Here is a 26,786-nt window from a genome sequence, read left to right on the forward strand (position 1 = left end):
CATTTGCCACCTGTGTGTGCGCTCTGCAGTTGCTGCTGCTCTATAATTATTTGCCATGGCTTTTGGCCTTTTGCTGTAAGCTGGCTTAAAGTGCACTCAAAAGAAGTTCATTTCGTAATCGAATGCGTTGCACCGTAAATACGATGTTGCGATGAGTCCTTTAGCCCTTTAACTTATTTACTACTGCAGCCTGATGAAAATCGTCCATTCGCCTCACAATTCAATTTACGAACAGTTGGCGTTGGCATACCCTACCAAAAAGTTATTATTGTTATGTTATATAACAACTTAAGCTCAATATTTATGCTAGATAACTATTGAAAGCCGAGTCGGCATGGACTCGTCTGCTTTTGTATAAACGTTTGTCTAGATGCTTTGTCTTTTTGCTGCAGGTAGATATTAGCCGAATCGAAGCACTATGTCATATACCTAGAATAGGGACCATCAGGTTTAAGACTAATGGCATGAAAAGCAACGAGATAAAAAGTATATTTATATATTTATTTATTAGTTTATTATTTATTATATTTTATTTATTATTTATTGTTTATTATTTATTAATTATTATATATTATTTAAAATTTATTATTTATTATTTTTTTTTTTTATTATTTAGAGAGCTTGTATAGAGCTTGCTATATAATAAATTAAAGAAATATTAATTTTATTGTGCTATTAAGATATTAGCATAACCTTATCTAAATCGAATTACTATATCACATAGTTCACAAAAAAGCATGTTGATCGGGATTCCAGTTGTTGTATGAAGTACTTTTTGCTTTGCCACATATCTTGACCAGATCTATCGATTATAATTCCAGTTATTATTCAATTTACATTTCAGACATTAATCTATATAAAATCGTTTCAGTTAAATAACATTGTTATAAATTTTCCTCTTAGCTTTTTAGCCATATTTGAATAATATCTGCTTTCTATATCAACTTGTTCTCAATATCTAACCAAAATTGAGCTATATAAAAAAGTATATCGCACATCTAAGGGCATTCAAGTTTCGACTACTGCACCCCCTTTTTGTCGTACGTTTGATTGTTGAGACCAGTGTTTCGCGCATATGTGCGTGTTTTTTGCGCTATAGTCAGCTCAGAACGTGTCTCTTTCTTTGCCCTGCGTATTCCTTTACAGCACTTATCCTCGTTATGCATTGTTGCAGTCAATTGTTCGTGTCGAGGGCTCTCCTTGGCGTCTGCTGATGAGCCAGCGATAGGGCAGGCAGCCAAGTGGCCAAAAGAGGTTTTTAATGTGGCTACTTGCAGCCGCAGCTAACAGCCGGTTTCAATGTCAGGGTTGCCTACCCAGCTAAGAGGGGAGGGCGTCCAGGTGTGGCGTAGTTTAATGAATGAAAATTATAAGTCTCGAGTAGCTACATGCGGTCTCGGCCGTATCACAGATTTACGCTTAACGACATTTGAACAGGTTATTTATTGACTTTGCGGGCAAGTCGCTCTTCCAGCCTGCTGCCAACGCAAATAACGCAAATTAAAGCATCAAATGCAGACTAAGCTGGCAAGCTTATCAAACGTCTCATGTGTCAATTCAAATATAAAAAAAATTAATAAGAAAACACAATCGAGACTACTCGATAAGTGAATGCGCTGATTAATAAATTTATTTTTTTTTAATATTTTAAAAATATATTTTGGTCTACATTTATATATTTAAGTATATATAGTTGACAAAGTCTGCGTGCTATCGATTATATTTACGATAAATCGATGAACAATAATGGAAATGGAAATTTACATACAAAAGAATCTATCTACAAAGTTTAGTTATCGGAATATCAATGAACGTTCTTATCGACTACCGATTGAGGGGGAAGTACATATGTATATAAAATATTATTTGAGTTGATTGTGGCCTTTCGATAGTTTTAAAGAGTTCGCATTATGTCGACTATCGTCTATTGATAGAGTAGATTAGTAGTGTATACCAAAAAAAGAAAGTTAATAATCTTACAGTTTAAATTATCTACAGGTATTGATTGTGCCTCAAATAATAGATTATCAATATTTTCGATAACAGTAATAATCGCTGGTTGGCGAAAAGATAACTTTTTTCGATTAACTTAGGTGTTTTTGATTATCGAATTTATCGATCAAGGCTGTAAATAGCCCCGCAGTGCAACTACAAGTAAAAGGTCCAAGTCTAATCTAATGATTAAGTTTCTGTGCAATCGAGCAGGCCTTATTTATGGCCTTCCTTGTGCTCCATTTGAAATAGCTCATGTGTAGTAAAAGCGCCATCAAGCAACAACTTAGCCTTCAGAGAAAATAAAATTCCTTGTGAATAACTCGACATTCAAAATAACTACGGAGAAAAACTTTCTGTTAGTTGTAGTACAATGACAATTACTGATGAACTGACAGACAGTTTTGTTGTCGTGCAACTTGTTTAAAACTCACATGCCGCACAACATATGTAGCGCATTAACAATGGGAAGAGCCTGCCTGACAGAAAGATAGAACACATACGCGGCGTCAAACTTGAGCAACATGTCCCGGCGACAGACAGACTTCAGGGAAAGATCTCAACAAGCAACGACCAAGGAGCAGGTGTTCCAACTTATTCATTAAAACAAAAGGAAACAGACTAGCAGACGGACAGGTAGCACCAGCAGGAGAAACCGTGAGGGGCAAGGTAGCACACCAAGACGCTGCCAGTGGCAAGCAGTCAGCTAGAACTTTTGGCTGGGTGCGTTGCTGCCTGTGCTGCTGCTTCTGCTGGTTAAGATTGTGGTCGACACGCAATTGCGGCAATTTCAACTTGAATGCGCCCTCTCCACACAGTCAGCCAGCCAGCCAGCCGATGAGACAGGCGTTGCAACAAGGCGCTTAGAAGCTGCCACAGCCGCAGCACCCCTTAGTCGCCGAGCTGACATCCGCCGCAGTCCATCCTGGCAAGAGTTGAACGCGCCAAGTGCCGCAGCGTCAATTGAAACCGAATCCGGTTTTTGGGGGGGACTCTGTGTTAACTTTCCATGCCCGGTAGCGCTGATTGCTAAGACAACGGCAGACCAATTCGTTCAATGCCAGCTGCCTCTGCCTCTGCCTCCATTCAACATTCAGGTTCTTGCTCTTAAGCCACGCCTCCTCCTTATACTTCTCGTCTCTAACCACTTGCCAGATGGTTTTTTGCATACGATTTGAGTGGCCTCTGCGGGCGATTCCAGTTCGATTTATCATGGCCAAAGTTATGATCGCTTAAGTGCTGGCATTTAGTGGTCCCAGTTTGATGGCAACTCCAATTGGCCGTAATAAATTTTTCCCATGACAACTCTAATTATGGTCGGGTTTTAAATAGTTGGGTTGTTCCCTGGCTTCAGCTAAGCTTTAGATTAATCGAAATCGTTTGCACGTTTAAAAGCTGTGATTATCCAAATATATTCTTTTTAGAATTGAGTCGAGGCCCTAACATATTCTGCTCCTTATCGCACCAACAATTTTTTATAGTAATCAAAAACATTTCGATTGATAATTGTCACCTAAAATTTTCCTTGTATAGAAACATATTTCGAAATATAATTTCCATACATCAACATAAATATGTCATCTTTATCGATGGAAGAAGATTTATAAAGACAACTTGTCCATAAAATGGTTATTTTAATAATCGCACCTCAGATTGTATCTCTACGCAGTATACATAATAAATTGATATCTTTTCTATTTATTGGCAACACATAATTGCTGGCAAATTATCATAATTTTTATAGAGATTGAGCCATCGAATTTTTATGCCAAGAACGTGGTAAACCATACCAAAAACACTCAAATTTATTGTCGTACTTTTTTTTAAATACTCTACGCCAAACAAAATTCTATTTTCATATGCCGCATACGCAATACCGAAAATAAAACCACAAAATTATGAACACAAAACAAAAAAGACAGTTGCCATATACCAGAACGGAAGTTGGCTGCACAGCAGACAGTATAGAAGCTTCGGAACGTAGTTAGAGCTCAAAAAGAGGCCATAAATATTGTTCATTTGTAAATAAATGGTTAAAAAATAGAAGAAAAAAATACAATAATGAAAAGAAACATAAATAGAAAACGCACAGCGTACAGCATATAAAACATTGTCCAGTTGCCAATGTTCATTTCCAGTATGGGCACCCGTCGTACTTGCGCTTCGGCTATTTCCTAGACAAACATGAACATGGGGCCGCACCAGAGTGTGGCCCACCAGTTGGTTGTGTGTTTGTTTTATTACAGTATCATCTTCCGGTCACTTTGTCATTTCTCCACAACATATTTCAAACAGTTACGACGAGACAAGTGGCCGCTGCGCGTGGCCAGACCGAGGCACCCAGGAACTACCCGTACAACACTATAACAAGAACTGGAATTATTAAAAAAAGTAGAAAAAAAAAGAAAGAAACTCGCTTTGCGGAGACCTAGAAACGGATGTGGTATAGACAGAGTCGATAGGTTTTTCTTTTTTCTATTTTTTTTTTTAATTTTTCTGAGCTTGTTTATTTGTTTTTGCACCAAGTGTAGTGTTGTTAAAACTCTGCAGATAGTTCTTAGGATTAATAACAATTTACTAGCTTCAAGAAAAGTTTATAAAAATGTGTAAATATATTATTAATGGGTGTATATTATGCCTTTGCATCATAAGAATTTATCTCAGTTTATGAATAATTTTTAGAAGTAATGAAAATAATAATAAAAGAATAAAAAATCGTATAATGGGCGTTATATTCCATTCACTTATTTTATTATAACTCTGAAATATCATAAATATATCATTAATCATATTAATCATATATAAAAAATATTATTTAATATTTACATATGTTATGTGTTGTATTCATTACCACATATTTTTTTATCAACAAAATTTTGATGACCTTTTTATATAAATTTTAAAGGCTTTACATATTTGGAATTCTTGGAGTTTCCTTCCATATAGGAATTGACTATGCTACAACCAAATCGTATATATTTATTGACCACAATTATTCGCTAATTCACTATACAAATCGTCCCGTTCTAACTTCTAAATTTCGCTCAGTGTATATTGCAATGTGGATTTGCTGAGTGCGCTAAAAAGACAAAGCGCCACAGCGGATCACAAGTGCCACGCCAGCCGCAACGAACTATCGACTAGGCACACACTCTTTCACACACACACTCACACATTGACAAAGTAATCCGAGCTACGAGCAGCGCCCCACAACGTGCAACGCAATGAGGCACACGCTGGCCAGTGGCCGCCACTTAAAAGCAGTGCGTGCGGTTGCACAAACTGGATAGCAGGGGGAGCTCAGACGCCTACGCTAGAGTAACTCTCTACCCCCAGTCCGCCCCTCATCCCAGTAAACCATGGTTAGCGCGGCGTGCTGTGTCGCAACGCGCTTTGAATATGAATTACACAGAGAACGCACACGACTTTGACGCTCTGCAGCAGCAGCAGCAGTAACAGAAGAAGCAGCCGCTAGTCGGGAGCTGGCCATGTCAACGTTTGATGTAGATGCCTCTGCCGATGCGGCGTTGCTTGACGTTCTTGTTGTTGTTGTTGTTGTTGTTGTTGCTGCATTCTGAACTTTGTGACTGATCAAAAATGATGACATTAACATGCATCAAGGTGCATTTTGCGGCTGGTGCTCGTCAGAATACCCTGCACTGCATACTGGAGCGTCATTATGTTGGCGTTCATTATTGGCATTGTGAACGTTTTGGTCGTCGTAGTTGATTGATTGATTAATTGACAAAAGCATTGCCGTTATGTGCCAATTATGTTTATGAAAGTATTCGAATTTGCATATCTAATGCCAGCACACATACATATATGAGTACATGTATGTATAGTGAGTGCATTCATTCAAACTCGAAGCGCATTCATTCAACTGACTCGCGTATGTAGTTCATTGTGTTAGTTATGCAAATGTTGCATTTCCGTTTCGAACAACGGGTCGAATGGGTCCCCAATGCAGCTTAATTATTCATTAATTTCAACTTAAAATTTACAGTGTGCGTGTTGTTGCCATAACGTTACCCTATACTAATGTCTGGGGCAATGAAGGGTATCCTAATATGTAATAGGCACTAGGGGCTTATTTATAGACAATATAATTAATAAGAAATCTTGATGCATACGTAAATCCTAGATAAACATTTTTTATGTTTAGAAAATTACGTAAAAGTTGTATTAAGATCACGATATCATGATTATACATCTAATTTAAAATACTTCTGATCTGTGTACAGAGTATTTTTCCTTACAGCTTAAACAATTTTTGTTGGCGGTTTCCATTTATCGGCTGGTCAGAGACTCCCGCCGGGGTGTGGCTTTGCACATCTGCAGGCTTTTGTCACCATAAATGAAGTGTTGCCCGATTATGAAATAATTATACGCATTGTCTGCACAGGGGCAGCAGGCTTCCCAAGCTTATAAAGCCATTGTGATTCGGTCAATGTGTCTGCAGTGTTTCTATTGAAAGCTGACTTTGGCAGGCTTTTAGTTTGTTTTCATTTAAGCAAACCGTCAGCCATGTAACAGGCTACAAAATGTATTTACTTTATAGTCTCAACACACAACAACACGTACAATAGAACCAACCTGCTTCAATAATCTTCAAAAGTAAGTGTTATTATTTGCAAATATATTTAAGTAGATTGCCATCAATTGCAACTTTAACCTTAAAGATTGCCTTCAAACGGGCAGTCCGCTATGCCTATCATATTTAACCCTGGCTATATTGGACCCCATCCGCCTTGTTGTGATACGGACTGTACCGATGAAAGTGAATGTCCGAATGCCGAGTGCGGGCCATGCCCAGGACCTAGAGCGCCTTGTGGCGGCTGTTCACCATCTGCAGATAACCGACAGGAATGTACAGAAGAAGATTTTGAAGCTGGTAACAATAAATCGGACCCACCATGCCCATCCTCAACTCCAACAAATACAAATTAACCATATTTAGAATAAAATAAATGTAATTTAAGTACAAATCTAACATTGAGTTTTGATTAACAGTAATGCGGAGTTAACAGTAAACTGTTAATTGTATGTTAAGCAACTATGCTGAGAATCTGTTGAAATTGCTAAAAAATGCTGTGATAAAAATTAAAAATGTAAAGAAATCTAGCTACCTTTGCCGCTTAGCTCGAGTATAGAGTATGAGAAATATTTTCTGCAGACTATAAAATTTTTAAGAGACTGGAAAGTTTTTTTGTAGCCTGAACAAAAATCATTAGAAATTGTACATTCTGGAAAATGGTTGGTCCCCGCTGTCAACGTGAAAGCATGAATCCCTTTTACCTCGGTCCATATCCCGAAAAAGCTTGTACTTCGTGTCCATTTGGCATATACTCGGGCTATGCGCAATGCGGCTGGAGCGATCGCTGCAGGGGTATGGCCGAGAGAAGAAAATGCGTGACTGATTTAGATGAAGAGAGCCAGACGGGCAGCAAGTGTTCAAAATAGTTTGAAATTTATAATTGAATTTAAGAAACCTGGCTAGAAAAAAGCAATAAAGCAAAAAATGTCCAGTTGAAATATGATGAAAACTGATTCCGATGCACAAAGTTGGCAAACTCCGAAGAGAATTGATTGATTTTGGATTTCGGTTATAGGATTACAGATTAAATTGAATTCCGAAGCGATTCTCAAGCTAGTGTATGGATATTGCATTGTCTTAGCCGGAGGCAAAAATGAAAAGTTATTTCTTGGTACAAAATAAGAACAAGATTTTAATTGCCGAATGGTTAAAAATTGCTATTTTGTTAAGCAGCAGAAGGCATTTTGTTGATCGATTCTTGATGCAACAATTCTGCTAAGCCATTCTTGATTCCGATTTTTCTGTGTTGAAAAATAGATTCTAGTTGACTCTGAACTCGGCGTCATGTCTTTAAAATGGCAAAAATAAAACAAATCAGTCAAAAAAAGAATCTTAACAAAAGTTTCAGATATGTAGGCGTGTTTGGTGCATTTGTGTTTTAAGTGTTGATAAATTAAGTCCAGCTCAGTGCCTGTTTTTATATACAAAAGACACTTGTTAAGCCATGGAAGCCCTTAAGTCGTGTACAATGGATCAAATGCTGCCAGCGGTGCGCAGTGCAATCCTAGAGGTGCATCAGTCTTTTACACAGGCTCAACGTGAAACTGGGCCTACACTGGATGCGGCATGCATGGACGAGGCTTTGATAGAGATATGCAACAGGTTTCGTTGTCTGCTCAGCGCAGTTGTAGATGTGATGGCACATTTGGGCGGTTAATCAGCAGCGCTTTGACTTGACTTTCAAAACACACGATGCGGAATTTGTTAATAAAATTTCAAGTGTGAAGCAATGCTTGGATGATAGCTCTCCGTGACTGGACCGGAAATAACGAACAAGTCCTGTTTGCTATGGAAACTGCGCACACCTGTGTTGGAGTGATTGGAGCTCTGGCATTGTTAATTACTATGACACACACGACATCTCAGGTGCTGGTTAATGCCGCGACACCATTTTGCGAACTGGTCAATCAAGGCGCTAAGGCCATCGAACGCGTTGCACCCGGTCAGCAGATTCCCTTCATTAATTGTGAGATTATCCATGGTCCCTGTTCCGTCGTCAAGAAAACAGGTCAATGCATTTATAAGATCATGGAGCTCTTTGCTAGCGCCGATGCTCAATCGTCTTAATCCAAAACATCAACCATGGCAGACTATAAATGTGCAACAGTACAGTGGCCATAAGTGGACAAGCTGCGAAAGCCCGAAAGAAAAAGGAAACTATTGATAATTTTCATCGTTTTATACTTGCTCTGTCCGCTAGATTCACTTACTGCCGTTGTACCTCCAAAGTTTATGGCAAAGACTACGGATAAATCCATGAAGTGAAACACATATACAGTCATACAAAATGCAAGTGGAGAGCTATCAAATCAAATCCAGTTCAGTCACAATGTTTTATTAATGGAAATGTTGTACAACAAAGTCGACTTTGGAAAGTGGAACTGGTCTTGCTTTGACAGCTGCGTCGTTTGTTTTGTAGTTGAGCTCATTCCTTCCCAATATTTCGGCTAGTGAACATATATAGAATGATTTAAAAAAATAACAAAAAATCAAAACTGTCTGGAACTGATATTCACATACATTTTTGGCCTAAAAAAATAATATCATGTGAGTAATACTATATATATATATATGTTTTTCTATCTTTATAATATACATTTATTTATTTCCTTCTTTCAGCTGTAGTACAATTTTAGCCAACAAGGACTTCTAGCTGCGAATTTCGGAATTTAAATATGTATATCGTTTGCAAATTTGATCCGTTCTATGTTGGACCCTGCCCTCCTGGATGTCTTGTGCCCGCTGGCGGCGGTGCCAGCTGCCGTCCCTGTGGCGGCTGCTGCGGTAACGGATGCTGCTGAGCTGGGCGATCAGCCTAGTTAGGGTGCTCAATTAAACCTACTGGTGTAATAGCCCTTAATAGCTTCTAAAATGACGCTTATGACCAAGTGGAATTTGCTCTAGCTACGGCTGAAGATATATGTGATTATATTTACCATCTACCTAATGTTCATTTCAAAATTCTCAATAAATAAAAATATTTAAAATTATGTTCACTGTTTTAAAAAGATGCCCTAATTTGAATATTTGGTTAGATTAATCTTGAATACGGACGAAATATTTTTCTTTTCGGATTTTATTTAAGGTTCCTCTTCTAGGTGGATGAGCTCCACATTGTTTTATGTGATCGCAGATATAATCATTATTGTTATTGTGAACATTAATAATATAGCTATTTTTATTGTTATCGTTATGTATATGTTATGTATTTACCAGAATACTCAATTATCCCATTTGTCCAATGATTTGGTTGAAAAGCGCATTCTCTATATCGATATTAAAACTATTGAAACATAGTCGGCAAATCGACTCGGCCAATTGTTTTCTAAAATGTAAGAAAACCTAGTAGGCTTCTATGAAGTTAATTTTCTCTAGAGGCTTTGCCTCTCCCTGGGAAGCTCATTATTTTCTAACAATTCAGGCAGTCAACAACAAAAAATGCAAAAGTAGAAAATTAATCGTATAACACATATCTTCAGCCCAAAATAGAAAAGCAAGCCAAGTAAGTATTCGACTATGAAATATAAAATACATTTTTTGTCAACCAATTGCAAGGGCAGCAGGAATATTTTATTTACCAATAAGGACTCGTTACTGCCAAACAAACATCCGTCAAAATGTATATCGTTTGCAAATTCGATCCATTCTACGTTGGACCTTGCCCACCCGGTGTTCTGGTCCCTGCTGGCCATGGTGCTAACTGCCGCAACTGTTAATCTAGCTGGTTGAGATACATTTACAGTTGCTTTCAACTACGGCTGAGGATATGTGCATCTATTCACAATGCTCAATACTGTTTAAATAAACCAAAAAAAAATTATAAAAATATAAAACTATAAATAAATGTAAATGTAAATCTATTTCCACTTGCGCTCTTCATTTTCAACTGGCCAGAAGCCTGGACATCTTTCTCCAATTACATTTTTAAGGCCGTGGGTAAATACTGTAGATAGCGTTACGTAAAAAGGGAAATGTCTGTCATAGGGAACTCTACTCTGTACTGAATTTTAGGCAACGTATATTGCAATATTAATCGCAAAATAATCTGCAGCATGCATCATTAAATCAAATGCATGAATATAATCTATTCCTAACAACTTTGCCAAGAGTAATTATTTCTAAAAAAAAAATGTACGACTAGTAGGCCTTGAATAAACTAGTTTGCTCTCGTAGTTTCGTCTGGCTCAAGAGAGCTCATTATTTTCAAAATTTTCTGTTCATAAACACCTTAAGGAAATAATAATCACACATATCTTCGGCCTAAAATTAAAAACTCGAGTGAGCAGTCATTTTTCTATAATAATTTATATTTGTATTCAAGACTAATAATCTGCATTTAGTATATATAAATTACCAGGAAGGAGACGCAGCTGTTCAAATAGGATTTAAATATGCTTATTGTTTGCAAATTTGATCCTTTCTATGTTGGACCCTGCCCTCCTGGATGTCTGGCACCAGCGAGCAAAGGCTGTAGTCCATGCTGTGGCCCGTCCTGTGGTCCATGCTGTGGCCCGTCCTGTGGTCCATGCTGTGGCCCGTCCTGTGGCCCGTCCTGTGGCCCGTCCTGTGGTCCTTGCGGTCCTTGTGGTCCGTGTGGTTCTTGCTGTGGGCCCTGCGGACCATGTGGCAGTCCCTGTTGCACTTCTTGCCCATGCGGCTGGTAAATGGCATATATACTTCGGTAAGCTCTACCAAAATATAGAAACATAAGGATCGTTTAAAGAAATATAAGTACTTCACACTTGGTGGCATTACGGCTGAAGATATGTTTGGCTATTGCCTCACACATATTTGGACAATAAAAAACAATAAATAAAATATGTAAAACTATGCATTGTTTATCGCCAAGATTGGATGCTGCAAGGACCCAGCGTTGGTTGTGTTGTCCTAGGTAAGGACTTGAGGCTCTAAACAGCTGTTCGGTTCGAGCTGCCACGGCGCAGGCGCATCTCGAACCGCGCCGCTACTTGAGTTGGGGCGGGGGATAAAAACATCGAATGTAGAGCATTGTGTCAGGTCAAAGGCTGTGGCATCCACCTGCCTGATGCCTGATGCATGATGCTGTTCGCTGGGACTTGGCCAGCTATGTTTTGTTTTGGCTTAGCGCGATTTATGGCGCGCACAAAACACACACACAGAGACACGCACACGGCGGTTATTCCTGTGTGTCGCTCTTCAAGTTAGTCCTTCTGTGTGTTGTCTGTCTCTGTGTGTGTGTGTGTGCACAGGATATTTCACTCTCATTTTGGCAGACGCGCGCGGAATTTATTGCGGCAGGTCGGAATTTTCATTGCTTTGCGTGCTTCACGTGTCGGCAGCCACAAGCTTCCTTACAATGTCTTAGTTTTTGCTGTCCTTATATATTTTTTATTTAAAATTAGACGAACAAAATCCTATAAAATATAAGCAGTTAGTAGTTCCTAGTATCCAAGTCATTTCGGCAACGAAACAATGAAGTAGGTAGACATAATGTTTAATTATTAAAATAATATATATAATAATATCCTATATATATATTAATCATGTGCTTATTTTGTTAACATGTTTGTCAGCATAATGTTGTCATTGTAGCTGCTGTCTTATATATGTTAAAATATAGTTTTAGTTGTTATCCTAAATTTATTCAGTCTACACGTAAATTGGCTGTCCGATAAAAGTTGTCCGTCCAGAAAGTCATGTCAATGTTTGGGACTTAAAGATCCGTGGTGAGATTTTGATAGCCTTTTTATTTTTTTAATTATTTATATTTTCTGTCTAGCAGCAGCATTATGTTTAATGTTTAGTCCTGACTACACTGGGCCCGACCCACCCGTCTACAATGTCTGCTAATGATGCTGTAGTATTCAAAATTCGTCAATATATTTGCCATAATCTTCTGATGGGATAGTGTTTCGCTTAGCTGTGATTAAATGTCTAAAAAGAATCTGCATTCGTTTCCTATTCGTGTTCATTGACTCGTAATGGAGCCAATGATCATAAGCAGCGATAGCCGAAGCAAAAAAACATAGAATAGGCGAAGAACTCGTCTCGGCTCGCCTCGACTCGGCTCGAAGTTGTGCAAACATGTGCGCTTGCAACTTGTTCGAACGTGCTCGAGCTTGCGTGACAGTTCTTAACTTTCATTGCATTCAATCCCGGAGTCAGTATTCGTTTTTCATTCGTTCAGTGCGGATGTCGTTCGTTCAGACGTTGGCTTCGGTTCAGTTTTGAAGTCACGTCTTCGCGAGATTTCGAAGCCTGGCAAATACTCTTGATAAAAAGTTCATCAAAGTGCAGTTCGTGTTCAAGAACTAGACCCAAGTTCAAGTGACACAAGTGTATTCTGAATTAAGAAATTAAGGCATATTTGTGCATAGTTCGTGTTATTGTTGTTGCGTGCTGTCTTGGGTCTGCAAGCCCGCCCGTAACATATTTTTCATTTATTGGCAGCCCGTAACTCATTTGAATATTTTTGCAACAACAGCCAACTAGATTAGAGTGTGTGCGTGTGTGCCATGATTAACAACAGCCTGCCGCAGGAGGCGTGATGTGAACTGACATTTTTCGTAATTTTTCGATTTACATGCCGTTGCACATTTAGGTAGGTTCAACGTAAAATTTTTGAATTTAATAGATATTTAAAATGAAGATGCAGCTACTGTTCTTTAAATAAAATGTGTTGTATACGGTTTACAAGATTAAAATGTAGCTTAAGATATTTAGCCCATTTTCTGTTTGGGAAACTTTGTAAATAAAAAATTATTCAGTCCACTTTACGCTAAAAAGTTTAATAAGTATCAAATATAATAAATTTGTATTGCACTATATTTTTTAATGCAAAACATTTTTAAATTCTTTTAAATCTAAATAAATCTACTATTTTCTACAAACTTTATTGTTAACAGCAAATATAAGTTATTATAAACTTTAATTGAACTCCTCTAAGTCTAGACAACAATGAGAAATGATTAATTACACTTGATTAAATACACATGGTTAATTAAATTTAACTTTTTGTTTTTTCACACATGAAAAGAACTGAATTAACAAAATAAAAAATTTGATCCGTTGTTTAATATGTAGGAATATGTATTTAAATATTTATGCAAAAAAAAGTGAAGTTTCTGATATAAATTGAAACCCAAATTGTGCATATTTTGAATATATTGCACGCTTTGTTTTGAAGCGCATATTTAAAGTCCTATGTTTTAAATACTTTGTCAATGTTGACGCTCAACTTGCTTTTAATTTTCGGACTTAAATTTAGACCTATTCAATTTATAGGTAATTAAGTGTGTCCTAAAATGGTTACCCCAATTAACATGCTAGTTTTAATTAGTTAATATATACATATGCCTTAGCTTTGTTATTTTAAACATTGGCCATGTTGACTCCCAACAAGCTTCCAAAGCTGGGAGCATAACCCAGACGTACTAAATTTAGAGTTAAATAAGAGATAATTACCTGAAAATAGTTGATCCAATCAATACGATAAGCACCTGTCATTTCTCATAATTTCTTCTACCTATATTTTTCTTTGGCTTACATTGAAAAGTACTCATCAATAAACCTTAAGCTCTAATCAATTGACACCTGCGCCAATGTCTCAAGTAAACCGCAAAATCAATAAGCCTATAAAACCTACGGATATATATGTGCATATATCACATGTCGGCTCTTCCGCTTTTAAAGGGCTTCCATTTATAGAACTCGTGATAAACAACCGTCAATTACAGTCAACCGCAAGTAATTCAAAGCCGACAAGTGCTTAAGAACTTGCTACATAAAGTGTGTACAATTTTTGCAAATCGATTCCTAATTCATTTCCTAAAGCACTTCGAAACGCAGCTCATAATTTGCCAACGATTTGGTCCATAAATTAGCGCTTCGAAATTCCTGTACATAAAACAAAATTTTATGGGTTTTGGACTAGCGCGCTGAATGTGGCACATAAATTGTTGACAGTTCCAATAAAGGACATTATATATTACCTATATATTAGCCAACAGGTTGGCCATAATCAACATTAAATTACTTTTGCCATATTATATGGTTAAACTTTTTGGATATTGCAGCTGGTACAGCTTTAAAATTGATATTAAAATTGGCAAACTTGAGAAACTCATTCGTCATGCTCAAGTAAACTGGGGTTAATATGATGAAAGAGCGTGTTTCTGTCAGCATGGTCAGTTAAGCAGCTGAAGCACTTGGCCGAAAGGGTTGCAAAGTAACCCCCTATTTGGGTCACTTGTGGCCGAATGTAATTAAAATATTTGGTTACTCTTTTAGTTTTTTTTGCTTTGACAAAAACCATATAAAGAACGCAGTTATGTTTATCCCTTTTTCTGCCTCAACCGAATTCCATTTGGTTTGGTGTTATGCGGCATCATTATCATCAGCATAAACATTATCAGCAACAGCCCGTCTCATCAGCATTTTCATTGCCCCGCTTTTGCATAATTTTAAACATAAACTCACATTTTGGGGGCGCATAATCCGCAGCCTTGATGACAACTAAAATGGGTAAAAATAAAAACACGGCCATAGAAAACATAGCTCGAAAGTAAGAAAAGTTGTTGCCACGCACACGCAAAGGCTTCTGTGAGTGTATGTGCGTGTGTGTGTGTGCGTTAAATGTTTAAAAAATGAAGCGCTGAAAAGTTTGGCGCCTGTATTACGTATACGCCATGTTGCGCGGGGGATTATGTCTTGGGCTCATATTGTTAATGACATGCAGCTGCTGTTTTACTTGCGGCTGTGTGTGTGTGTGTGTGAGTGCGTGAGTGTGTAAATTTCGCTTGACAAACTTATGAATTTTAAGGTGAATCGCATGTCGTCGGGCTAGGCTTAAGTTCATAACAAATGAAGAGTATGGTTGCGGGCGTGCGTCTGGAGACGGTGTGTGTTTGTCAAAAGGGTTATGCGCATCATAAATCAAATCAAAGTTGACTGCAGCCCTGCTCGTAATCAAAATCATTTTGTGGTTTTCAACATTTGCTCCGTGACGCTTCTCCAAAAGTAATTAATCATTAAAAGTAATTGGTTTTATGTTTTGATTTGACAGTTGAAAAATTGCAGCTGTGACAATTCAATTCCATTTCCTTTTTCATCCATCGTTTATTTCCGTTGTTTTTTTAGCTGCACATACGTTGCATTGCGCTCACTTAAATTGCTAAATATTTTTTTTTGCTCATATTCATATTCATACATATGGCAAATTAAATGAATATTTTGCGTTGTCGAGAAAAAAATTTGCGCAAAATGCTTCGTTTGTGAGTTGCTTGACTGGGAAATTACCTGATAAAAATTGTACAATGCAAAAGCAATTGATTAAATATACAATATTTATATACATATAAAAATAATACAAAAATACACAAATAAATATTTTGAATAAGCTAAATATCAAAGCTTTATTCCGAGCACTTGTTTAAATTGTTTTTGTTAACCTTTTAGGGATTATGATATTTTCTTTTTATTTTTCTTTTGTACAGACAACATAAATTCAATATTCAGAATTTTTGTATTTCGAATGAAAAGCAACAATAACAATAAAATTTAGGATTACGAAAAACTTTTTAGCCAATTTTAATTATTGCAGGGATTACAAACAAATATGAAAAATTGTTCAAAATAATACAATGTAGGTGTATATATGAATATGCACATGAAATCCTCTATAGAAAATCTTCACTATTATTTCACAAAGCCAAATTCAGTTTTCCGCCATAAAAATAATTCGTCAAAGAAAAATAAGTGGCTTGTTAAATTAACGAGTTCGTTATAAAGCAGCTTAATGTTTCCAATAATGTTTTTGTATAAAATTACAGTATAAATTGAAACAAAAAATTTAATTGTTTTAATTTTTAAAAGGAATATTCTGTTATTACATTAAGCAACACTCAAATTGTTATTAATATGAAGCATTATTTTATGTATATTTTCTTTCATACGAGTTTTAACATCAGCTTTATATTTCAATTTAAGATACTATGTTTTTATGCCTTTGAGTGGTTTATTTATAAATTTTTTCAAGCAAATCCAAACGCAGACTGAATTAAGAAATTAAAGTTAAGCCACGGGGCACAACAAACAAAGTTGAGGTCCCAAAGACGCGACAAAAATGTTGTCTGGCTGGCAAAACTTTTCAAAATGTTGACAATAAAAAATTATTAAAAAATGCTTTAAGGTCTTTACACAGGAATTATGCCACAGTGGCCGTCATAAACATGGCTTTGAGTTTATATCGCTTACTCAAATGCGATGGCTGAGAAATGCCGCTGCTCCAACTGGAGACTTTGCGAGACTCTCAGTGCCACTTCAAAGGGAATAAAACGGGAGCTTACTTGAAATAAACAAAAATACAAACAAAAATCACAAACAAATCCCGCAGTCTGTCGAGTCGAGCTCCATTCGTTTTTTTTTGTCCCGTCGGGTCTGGAACTGAGCCACTCGCTGGGCTTGTGGCGCCCGCTTTTGCTCAATAATAAAATTGATGTTATATTTTTCAAGTGGCCGCCGCCAACGCATGAGTTTCTTTTTTTTGCTTTGTTTTGTGTGCTGGCAAAGTTTTTATTTGAGAACGTTTTTGTTTTTGGTTTTTATTGAAGTGTATTTTGCTAGCTAATTAAATGCCATTTGGGACGTCATGAAAGTAATTCATATTAAATATTTATGCAGCATTTAATCAGAGAAACAAATAGACACGCATTCGCACTCACACTCACAGACGAGCACTCATCGCAGATCTGAGTATTCATTTCTGTTTATTTAAACATTAAATGAGCTTACATTTGATTAGCGTCGTGTGTTTATTTTCATATCAATGGAAGCTGACAGCGCTTCTAGCCTACCATTAGCCGTTGCGGAATCTTGTCCTTAATTTTGCGTTCAATGTCAAAAAAAAGCACGTCTGTCCGACTGCCCGCTACCCTGTATATCTGTTTGTTAGGGAAACATTTTGTGAGCTCTAATAATAATTCATCTGCTTGACAACATATTTGAAAATTTATTTACTTAATTTTCAAATTAAAACAATATTTAATCTGGATCACAGCACAAATCAGCACAACCATTTGCACTGTTATTTACAGGGTAAAGAAATAATGCGTTTGGGTCGCATTTTATGTATTTGCTTTTGGCTGAGTGCGCTTATTACATTTGTTGTTGCCTGCCTTTTGCTTTTATGCGGCCGGATGAATTAAAAAATATATATAAGCCCAAACACATATATATATATATCATATATATATATATATGTATATGTATATGTAACAAAAGTCCGCTAAAATCCATTTGAAAAATGCAAAAGGGCGCGCAATTTTCTTGTAAATATGTAGCATAATTTTACATTTATAAATTGATTCGTAATTAAAACCATGATGAAAGCCAGCCAAGTTTAAAAAGCTTTTGCATTGATTAAACCATTTTAAATGTATGATATTAGTAAATAATATGTATGATATAATTTGTATTATAAAAGTATTGGTAGTTACGTTAAAAAAAGAGAAATAACATTACATTTTATTCAGAAAAAATATTTAATGAATTTTTTGCACATAAGCTTGACATTATTTGTTTTATTATTAATTTTAAATACCAATTTAAGTTATTTCCTCGCTGCAGCGAATATCTATATAACATATGTTAGATATTATAAATATGCCTTACCAGTTGCTCAACTTGTCTTAAATCGCATTGCGTCCACATTTAAATGTACCTATTTCGAGTATGAAATTTGCTCTCTAAGTTTTGACCAGCTATTCAAAAAGATCATCCGCCATAGTCTCAATAAAATAAAGATTACCTGGGTATTGCATTTCCGTCAAGAGTTCCCTCATACTTAACACAGAAGCCAATTGCATAAAGGCTGCCATTTACAAGTTCGATACTCGGCAAATCGCCTGAAGGGTGACAAAACCATCCGCTGACAACTGGCAGATGCTTCAGTTTGTTGCCAACTGTCAGCTCGTTGTCCCAATGACAAATGGGCGCATTTGCCTTTTGTCAGACAACACCATAGATACGGCGGAATCGCGCCAAATGGCAGTAAAAATAAAAAGCAAATAAACCGTGCAGGGCATCAAAACAAAAACAAAAACAGAACCCCAAATACAAAGCGGCTTTTATGCCACACACGTTGCATGCCGAGCAGTAGAGAGTGAAAAATCGGGGCACATATTTATTTGTTTCAGAACGCCGCCAAAAATTGTCAACATGGATCAATATCGACTATGACGACAACAAGAACAACTTTTGGCTGCCAGTCGGGTAACATAGTCATCGTCACCGTCATCATATCTGTGATATAGCTTTGGCTGTGATGTGAGCATTAAACGACAGCGTATTGTATCTTAAAGTATCATATTTCTGCACATAAACATAATATGCGCTGTTTTTGTTGCTGCTTTTGTTGTTGTTTTGTGCGGTTGCCATTGAAAATCGTGTGAACAACAACAACAGCTTGAATCGAGCAATAACACAATTTTGCGCTTTCCACTTCATTTGCTTGGTTCAACTGCTCTCAAAATTGGTTTGCCATGAGTTGAACTTTACGTCTTGAAATAACAACGGGCTTAAATGTTTGTGCTAAAGGCTCATAACAATTACAAAGCTGATAAATAAATGATAAATAAGAAATTTAAAGCGCTCTCAGCTAATTGTTATAAATGAATAAACATGTTTTAATTTGATTGCAGACTGAAATTCAATTAATTTACAATTGAAAATGTCTTAAATCAATTCTAATCTTTTTGCCAACTCGGAAACAATTTGTTGTTTTTGTTTTTGCTTTACTCTTCAAAGGGCGAGTTTGCTTCGAGGCTTCCGACACAGTATTAAGTTTCCAGTTTTATCACACATCTCTTTTACCACTCTCTCGCAAAAATCTATATTGCTGAATATTAGATTTCCAGTTTTGGTGCCCTTAAATTCGATTTCTTTATTTTTGAATTCTTGTTAACATTATTCAAGAAGCTGATTCTCCACCTACTTATATCGCAGTCGGTAGATACCCCAGGCCTGGATTCTACATGTTGTAAGCTTGGTTGAATGTATGACTCTGAGAAAATATTTATATATATTTTAAATATATATTCAAAAATAGTCATAATAGCTTCAAATCGAACTGTGTAGATGAGTTGTCCAAAGATTCGTTGTAATTTAAAGTTAATGTAATTATATATAATAATTTGTAAGCTTTGACTAAAGCTAATAACTGAAACTGAAACTAAAGCTTATAACTGAAATATATTTACAATATTAACATTAATTCAATTACAAATTCCAAAAGAATCTCAGTTTTGATATCCAAGCTCAAACACTTGTGTCAATAACAAAAGTTGATTAGAAAAAAATCGGCTGTCCTCGCAAAATTTGTTTGTTTTCTTTTTCGCCGCGCTGACCCGCTGTTGCCTGTCTTTCCATTTTATGTTCCCGCGCGAATGTTTTATCAGCTGCTGTTTGGCACAGTGCATGCGCTGGCTGAAAATAAAATTAAACAAAACAAAAGCCAAGCCCGAAATTTGCATGAGCCCTTGTGGTGCATAAAGTTAATTCCGAAACGTGCAATAAAATCCCACAAAAAAGAAGAGGCCAGCGTATATCCCAACGCGTGCTCCATTGTGAATTAGAGTAGACACATCAAGCATACGCAGCGTGTGCGCGGAGGCAGAGCTTTGACTCTGTCTGGTCGGTCAGACGTGCTGCACTAATTGCATGACAGACAACTTAAAATTTATAAAACTCAATTTGCTAATTGCTATCAAAATAATGAAGTCTACTTGAGACTGCAGAAAGGGGGCTGAGGGGCTGCCGCTGCTGATTGCAACCATCAAGTATCATTCGAGTAATTTAAAGTGCACTCGCCCCGGCCAGAGAGAGGCTCTTCTGCGAGCAGCGGATGCTACTGCTGCTGCTGCTGCTGCAGCTGAAGTTACTGCAGCAATAAAATCAAGCAAGTAGCTGCAGCAACAACAACAATAATATGCTATAAAAACTGGCCAAAACTTTGCTGCACACGACGAGTCATACAAATAAAAGTTCAGCTTGAGCTTATGCAAGCTAAAAGTTCACCCTTTGCCATATACACTTGAGGTGTTTGCCCAGAACTTTGCTCTATGTGCCCCTCACAGCGCCCTTCCCCTTGCCTTACTTAAGTTTGCAGCTTTCGTTGCTTATGTGTATTTTTTTTCCCCCTTAGTTCGCTGCATTGTCCATTTATGTCTTGTTAAGACTTTTATATGCTTAAGTCCATATTTAGTTTCATTCCTCACAAGTTTCCTAAACTGCTTTGCTAACTAATCCCTAATCCGTTTCCTAAAACATGCTAGCTGCAAGTAATACTTTAAACGCTGCACTGCCACCGACGGTCTATTAACCCCATTGTTTGAATAATTCCTAAACTTCTAAATTTTCAATGGAAACTTTTGACGACTTTGTGCCAAATTTGGGAATAGGGATGAAAAAGTTGTGACTTGGTAAAATCAAGGGAGGGTCTTACAAATTTTACTTAAAATATGTGTCATAAAATATATTTTGAATTTATAAATGTACAATAAATATTAAATAAATTTATATTGAGTCAGGAACAACAGTCGCTTTCATACTGCCTGTCAGTTTTAATGATAAGCTTACCATTCAATTTTAAAATATTCTTTTTATCTATTATCAAATTATATATTATCAAATAATTATACTTAAATTCAGAGCGCATAAGAAGTTGGTAATAAAAATTAAATCCTAGAAATTTCAGTTTTTGCTCTAATTTGATCTAAATTCACGAACTCATTAAGTTAAAATATGCACAATGGCAATTTGATTAGGGTAATTTGCTGTTGATCCTGCACGACGCGTTGTCAATGTGACAGGCCCGCACACACACACCCACACACACACACATACCAACACAAACAACAACAACAACAATACAATGGCATTGTTGGAAATGTCTCAACATGCTGGGACATATAATCTTTGCTGTAATTTGTTGATGGCTGTGCGTCGTTTATGCCAAATTAATATGCAGCGGCAAGCCGAAGGCAAATTACGTCAATAAATTAAATGCTGACTGGAATAAAAGCACAATTTTTCGGCATCTCGAAGTTAACAAAGTTGTCTTCTCGAAATTATGAGCAATTTCCCAGGCACAAACCCACAAGAAAATACAAAAAAAAAAAAAAAACAAACAAATATATAAAAACGTTAAAGTTGCACGTTGCGAGCAGAGACTTTGCACTTTGAATAATTGCACGCACGTTTCATAGCATTTTGCGCCTATTTTGGCATAACTGCTATATTTAACTGGCAAATGGTTAGAGATGGCGAGTGCCTGGGAATGATTCGAGAGTGTGCTGGCGTTCTCACCCCTTTGCCCCCCGGCGCGTTACGTGTTTGGTTTCCTTAAAAGCTGGAATCTGTTTATGGCCCACGCAAATGTCTGGGTCGCGTTTTCCACAAGCGTCGCTAATTTTCAGCAAGTGAATTTAATTTGCCGCCCGCCAGGCAATTCAATTCTCTTAGCTTCCTTCTCTTTCTCATTGGGAGCTCTCTCTCTCTCTCTCTCTCTTTTTTTCTCTGTTGCGAGCTGCTAAGTATTTTTTTTTTGGCGCATTTTTGCATTTGGGTGCACGAACGCACCTTTGTGGCCCGATTGGGCGTGTCCTTAATTCTGTGCAAAAGTATTGTTATGCTTTGCACTTAACATATTGAGTATACTCGACTGAAATAAAATCAAGCATATCCATTTTTGAACTAAGTATGTATATTAGCATACATCTGTAACTAAGAGTCAATAAAAAATTGAGAGCAAATTTATTTTCCTAGAGTTTACTCGTATGTGCAAGATGTTAAATGTTAAAAATTAAAATAAATAAAATAACAGCACTTAAATTCTATTTATTTCGAATTATATTTGTGAACAAATTTTATTTTCTTATCTTCCTCTTTTACTTTAAGTTGCTCTTATTCTTAAGATTTTATCTACCAAATGTATAATTTCTGTGCTATTTTTTTAAGCAAGGAATTCGACGAATATTAAAAAGGTTTGGTGCATTAAAAACCAATATACCCTTAGCGATTGAATGAAAAATAGTACTCAGACTGCAGGAAAACTAACAAAAGCAACAGAGAGCAAGCGAGAGTGAGAAAGAGAGAGAGAAAGAGAAAGAGAGAGTGGGTGAGAAATAGAGAAAGAGAGAGCACCGCAATACCACGAAAAGTGGCATCCACAGCGACTGGACCAAGTGGAGCAGGTGCAATATTTGAAGCTGCCACGAGCTGCAAAACCAAACCAAATGTAACGAAACTCAGCTCAAAAGCACAATACATTTCACACAATGCCACCAAATGTACAAGTATGTGTATGACTGTGAGTGTGTGCGTGTGTGTGGTGTGCGTGTGTGTGTGTGCCTGTGTGTGTCTGGTCTTGTGAATTGTTGGTCCTCACAATGCGAACGAAATACAATTTCGGCAAAGTGTAGCGAAAATATTGTGGTAAATACTTTAAATTTAATACAAGTGCCATCCGAGTGCGCACAAGGACACTTCAGCAGGTCCTTTTGGCGCACGGGCATCGGCTGTTTGGCCACTGGCCCGGAAAGTGTTTGGCCAATATTTTCATAATTAATGGCATGTGCATTGAGTGGCATGGCATATCCGACAGCAAGAAAATAATTGCAGTCTGAGGTGCGATGGCATTGTGGTCTGCTTGAATGTAAGGAATTACACGCACACTGTCGAAAGCTGTTTAATTGTGTGCGCCTCCTTGTGCGAAACAAAGGCTTAACCGTAGTTATGTGCAAGGCGATTAAGTCGCTTGGAAGGAGAATTAATGAAGTTAAATTACGCCTTGCTATTGCATTGTCTTCGCTGTCGTCACAGAGAAAGTCAGAAATTATTTTAATTTTCCTTAAATGTGTTGGAGGTCGCAAAGAAAACAACACAAGCATTAATTATATTTAAAATACCATTTAAAGTATTTTAAAGCATTTAAAGCATATTAAAGCTTGCAGTTATATGAAGCGCAACCAAATTCCAAACTCTTCAAGCTACATGTTCTCGTAACTGCAAATTGAATTGTCCATAAGCTTTAATCAGTTGTACTGACTCGTGCTTTTGCTTATAAGAGTTTATAAAATAAGAGATCATCAACATCAAGCCAGGTGCTTTCAAGCTTTTCTGCTGACTTACAAGCTCATTTAACTGGCTACCACGAGTTTTAATGCTAAAAACAGAGTTTTTATTGCGATAAGTACATTAAAGCTTTGGGCAATTACATATAATAATTTGTAAGCTTACTTCAGCCAAAAGCTCACATAGAACGTGTGCAAAATTTAAAGTAAAATCTATTTTAATATTTTGGTATTAATCCTATATAAACTTTTTTAAACATACAAAAACTTCATCTATTAATTTTCAAATTAAAAGAATATCAAACATTAATCTGAATAAATTTATTATTCTCTAATTGCTAATAAAAGTAGCCTAATTAGATGCCATTTCAAAGTTTCAATTAAGCGTAAAATGTGCTATTTTTAATGATAAGCAATCTACCGGACTGAGCCAACTTAAAGATGGCTTTAAATAATTACACTTGAAAATTATTAAAATTTCATAATTGCCTTAAATGGCCGGCAGCGTACAAAACCCAACCTTAACCGGCGCTTACAACAAAAATAACAGTAACCACAGCAACAAAAACAACAACAGCAACGATGACGACAACGACGGCGACGTTGGCAGGCACAGGACGAAGGACATAACGGCCAACGCAGACATCGTTGTCGCTTATCTATGTGCATAAGTTATGCGCCACAGCCTACGGTCGGACGCTCCTCGTTAAAGCGTGTTCAGTGTCACGCTGAGACATGCCCGCAGCGCCAACCCGGCCAATCCTGTCCCTTGAACGCCCTCAATCCTTGACTATGCCCACGGTCAACGTTTGCCGTCAATTTGGAGGAGCATTTCACGTGGCATCGCGTCCAACAGTATAACATTTTGCATAATTTAACTCAACGAACGTTGCGAAATAAAATGTTAACTTGCAAAAGGGAATACATTAACACATCTTTACAATTAAGGACGTCAAGGAGCAACAGCAACATCAGCAGCAGGCAAGCCAGACCAAGTCCCCAATGCACTTACGTGCTTCAAGACGCAGTCGAGTCCTGTGTGCAAATGCCATTCGCCTGAAGCTGTTTCAAGCTGTGCATGGCGCAAAGCCATATAAAATTTAACATACATAGTGGGCGGCGCAAGGGCGGACCAGGATCTGTGCCCGAACCACCCGCATTATGCAGAGTCGATTTAAGTGACCACAAAACGAGCCGGCTGCACTTACGTAGCCAAGCAATGAGCCAAGCACTGAACACAGTGAAAGGACTCTGCCTGACCGCATCACCAACTGCATATATTGTAGATATACGAACCTCTAGATGCAATTTGGTGCATCGTTGCCTGTTGCCAGGGGGGGTGGGGGGGGAGGGGGATACGGGTTTTGGCATTTTTGTTGCCGGCGCACACAGGCGTTAAAAATGCAGCAAGGCATTCTGGCAAAACTCGTCCTTGCTGCTGCCGCTGCTGCTGCTGCTTATGCTCGTTACTCCATAGTTTTTCTCGCATACGCATAGTTAATTTTTTATGTCTAACGAAAATTGGATCCAAGAATTATGAGCAGATTGTTTAAGCTGTTTATACTGTGTTTCAAATTGCAGCACTTTAAGGCGAGGCATTCATAGAAGCCGCATTTTCGATAGGAAAATAAAATGTTCGACCGAAGGAATTTTTAATAAAATTAATTTATGTGTATTGAATTTAATGATAAGTTGGGCAGGGCATGAGCTTGGATTTTATAAAGAGCCTATTAATTTCCACCCAAAAAGAGATCAAAGAACCCTCGAACCACTATATTTTACACTTAATTGATTGGATAATGATGAATGATATAGATATATACTTTACAGCTCAGGTCAATCATAGATTATATTTATAGTATCGAAACCACTTCTAATAATTTGCTGTCACTTAACAGATCGTATTTTTGGTAATTTTTTAGAAACATTTTGGCTTGGCATTGCCTAGTTTGTACCAAATCGGACCACAGCAACCGCAAGTGCTAAATTGTCAAGTAAAACCTTACTCGCTTGCCAGCAAACAAATTCAATTAATGCTAAAAACGTTATGCGAGCCAAAATGTTCGTATGCAGAGACACCACAGTTTTCTACTTGTGTGGGCCGGCTGCATGGCTGCATGGATATATATCGAATGTGTCCAACATATCGGGCCAAGTTGGCTGACAGTCTGCTTGGCTGACCATTTTGGCTATCTCCGGTCAGTCTCAGTGTCTGTGTGGCGGGTGCCAGGCTATCGATTGGCATTGCCAATGGCCACAAAACTTTGTTTACCGTTGCTTGGACATTTTGCAATCAGTTTAGGGCAAAAACTTTGCAGCAATATTTATGTCCTTTACACATTTAAACTCTCTTTCTCGCTTTCTCACACTATCTCTGTTGCGCACGCATGGAACGTATATAACAGTTAGCACTTTCTAATGCATTTGTGACCTCAATATTTTCAAATTTTTGGCTCCTTTTTGTTGGCAACGCTTGGTCCAAAATCTGCATAGAGTTAAAATATTTTAACTTTGTATTAAAGTTGAATTGCGTTACACAAATTGCTTGGCTTTAATCAAGTTTGCACTATATATACTAAATGAAAGCAGCCCATCAATATTTTCCAATTCCTTAGCTGGGCAGGCCAGCTGCTTTTATAAGTGAACTAAAGATTGACATTTTTCGCTTTGATGGCAAAAACTTTGATGGATGAGTAAAAAAAAGAAGGTTAACTCACTTCTACTTCTGCTGCGACATCACTTTTCAATTAGTATTTAAATTCTTTATTAGGCAACTCTCCTACCCACTTCGCGGTTCACACTTTATAATTTTCCCCAAATTTGCCAATTTATTATTGTCGCTGCTTTTGCTGCTGGCTTGTTTGTTTATTTTCGGAAATCGAAATAAATTCAATTTTGGTCACCAGCACACACAAATGTCATTTTTTAAATAAATTTATTGAGCTTGAAAATAGACTATCGATTGACATATAAAATAAAAGTATTTTATTAATTAGCATATAATCCAATAAGCCTTGCTTCTGGTCTGATTTGAAGCGGTGACAAAAATATGTTATCAAATAAATTTAAATAATTTTGTGCATTCGAAG

The 26,786-nt window shown here is 37.1% G+C and overlaps 1 protein-coding gene and 4 long non-coding RNA genes across 5 annotated transcripts in view; all 5 read left to right on the forward strand.

The window, feature by feature from the left end:
* Positions 1-6,277: 6,277 nt before the first annotated feature.
* On the forward strand, positions 6,278-6,980 carry LOC135434224 (uncharacterized). Its single transcript, XR_010437189.1, has 2 exons — positions 6,278-6,609; positions 6,675-6,980. It is a non-coding gene; the product is annotated as an uncharacterized LOC135434224 (long non-coding RNA).
* Positions 6,981-7,134: 154 nt separating this feature from the next.
* Positions 7,135-9,579, forward strand: LOC135434223 (uncharacterized). The gene is made up of 2 exons (XR_010437188.1): positions 7,135-9,136; positions 9,209-9,579. It is a non-coding gene; the product is annotated as an uncharacterized LOC135434223 (long non-coding RNA).
* A 126-nt stretch (positions 9,580-9,705) lies between these two features.
* LOC135434219 (uncharacterized) lies at positions 9,706-10,449 on the forward strand. The gene is made up of 2 exons (XR_010437187.1): positions 9,706-10,091; positions 10,150-10,449. It is a non-coding gene; the product is annotated as an uncharacterized LOC135434219 (long non-coding RNA).
* Positions 10,450-12,147: 1,698 nt separating this feature from the next.
* LOC135434246 (uncharacterized) lies at positions 12,148-12,512 on the forward strand. The gene is made up of 2 exons (XR_010437199.1): positions 12,148-12,294; positions 12,351-12,512. It is a non-coding gene; the product is annotated as an uncharacterized LOC135434246 (long non-coding RNA).
* A 239-nt stretch (positions 12,513-12,751) lies between these two features.
* The window catches only part of rdo (reduced ocelli), a 62,135-nt gene continuing 48,100 nt past the window's right edge, over positions 12,752-26,786 (forward strand). Inside the window, exon 1 of the mRNA XM_064690724.1 lies at positions 12,752-13,169. The gene's annotated coding sequence lies outside the window, so the exon portion shown is untranslated. The remainder of the gene's footprint in view (positions 13,170-26,786) is intronic.

Source organism: Drosophila montana, unplaced genomic scaffold (assembly GCF_035044405.1).
Source record: "Drosophila montana isolate Dmon_TW-CO22-7 unplaced genomic scaffold, ASM3504440v1 contig_3282_1, whole genome shotgun sequence".
Lineage (NCBI taxonomy): Eukaryota > Metazoa > Arthropoda > Insecta > Diptera > Drosophilidae > Drosophila > Drosophila montana.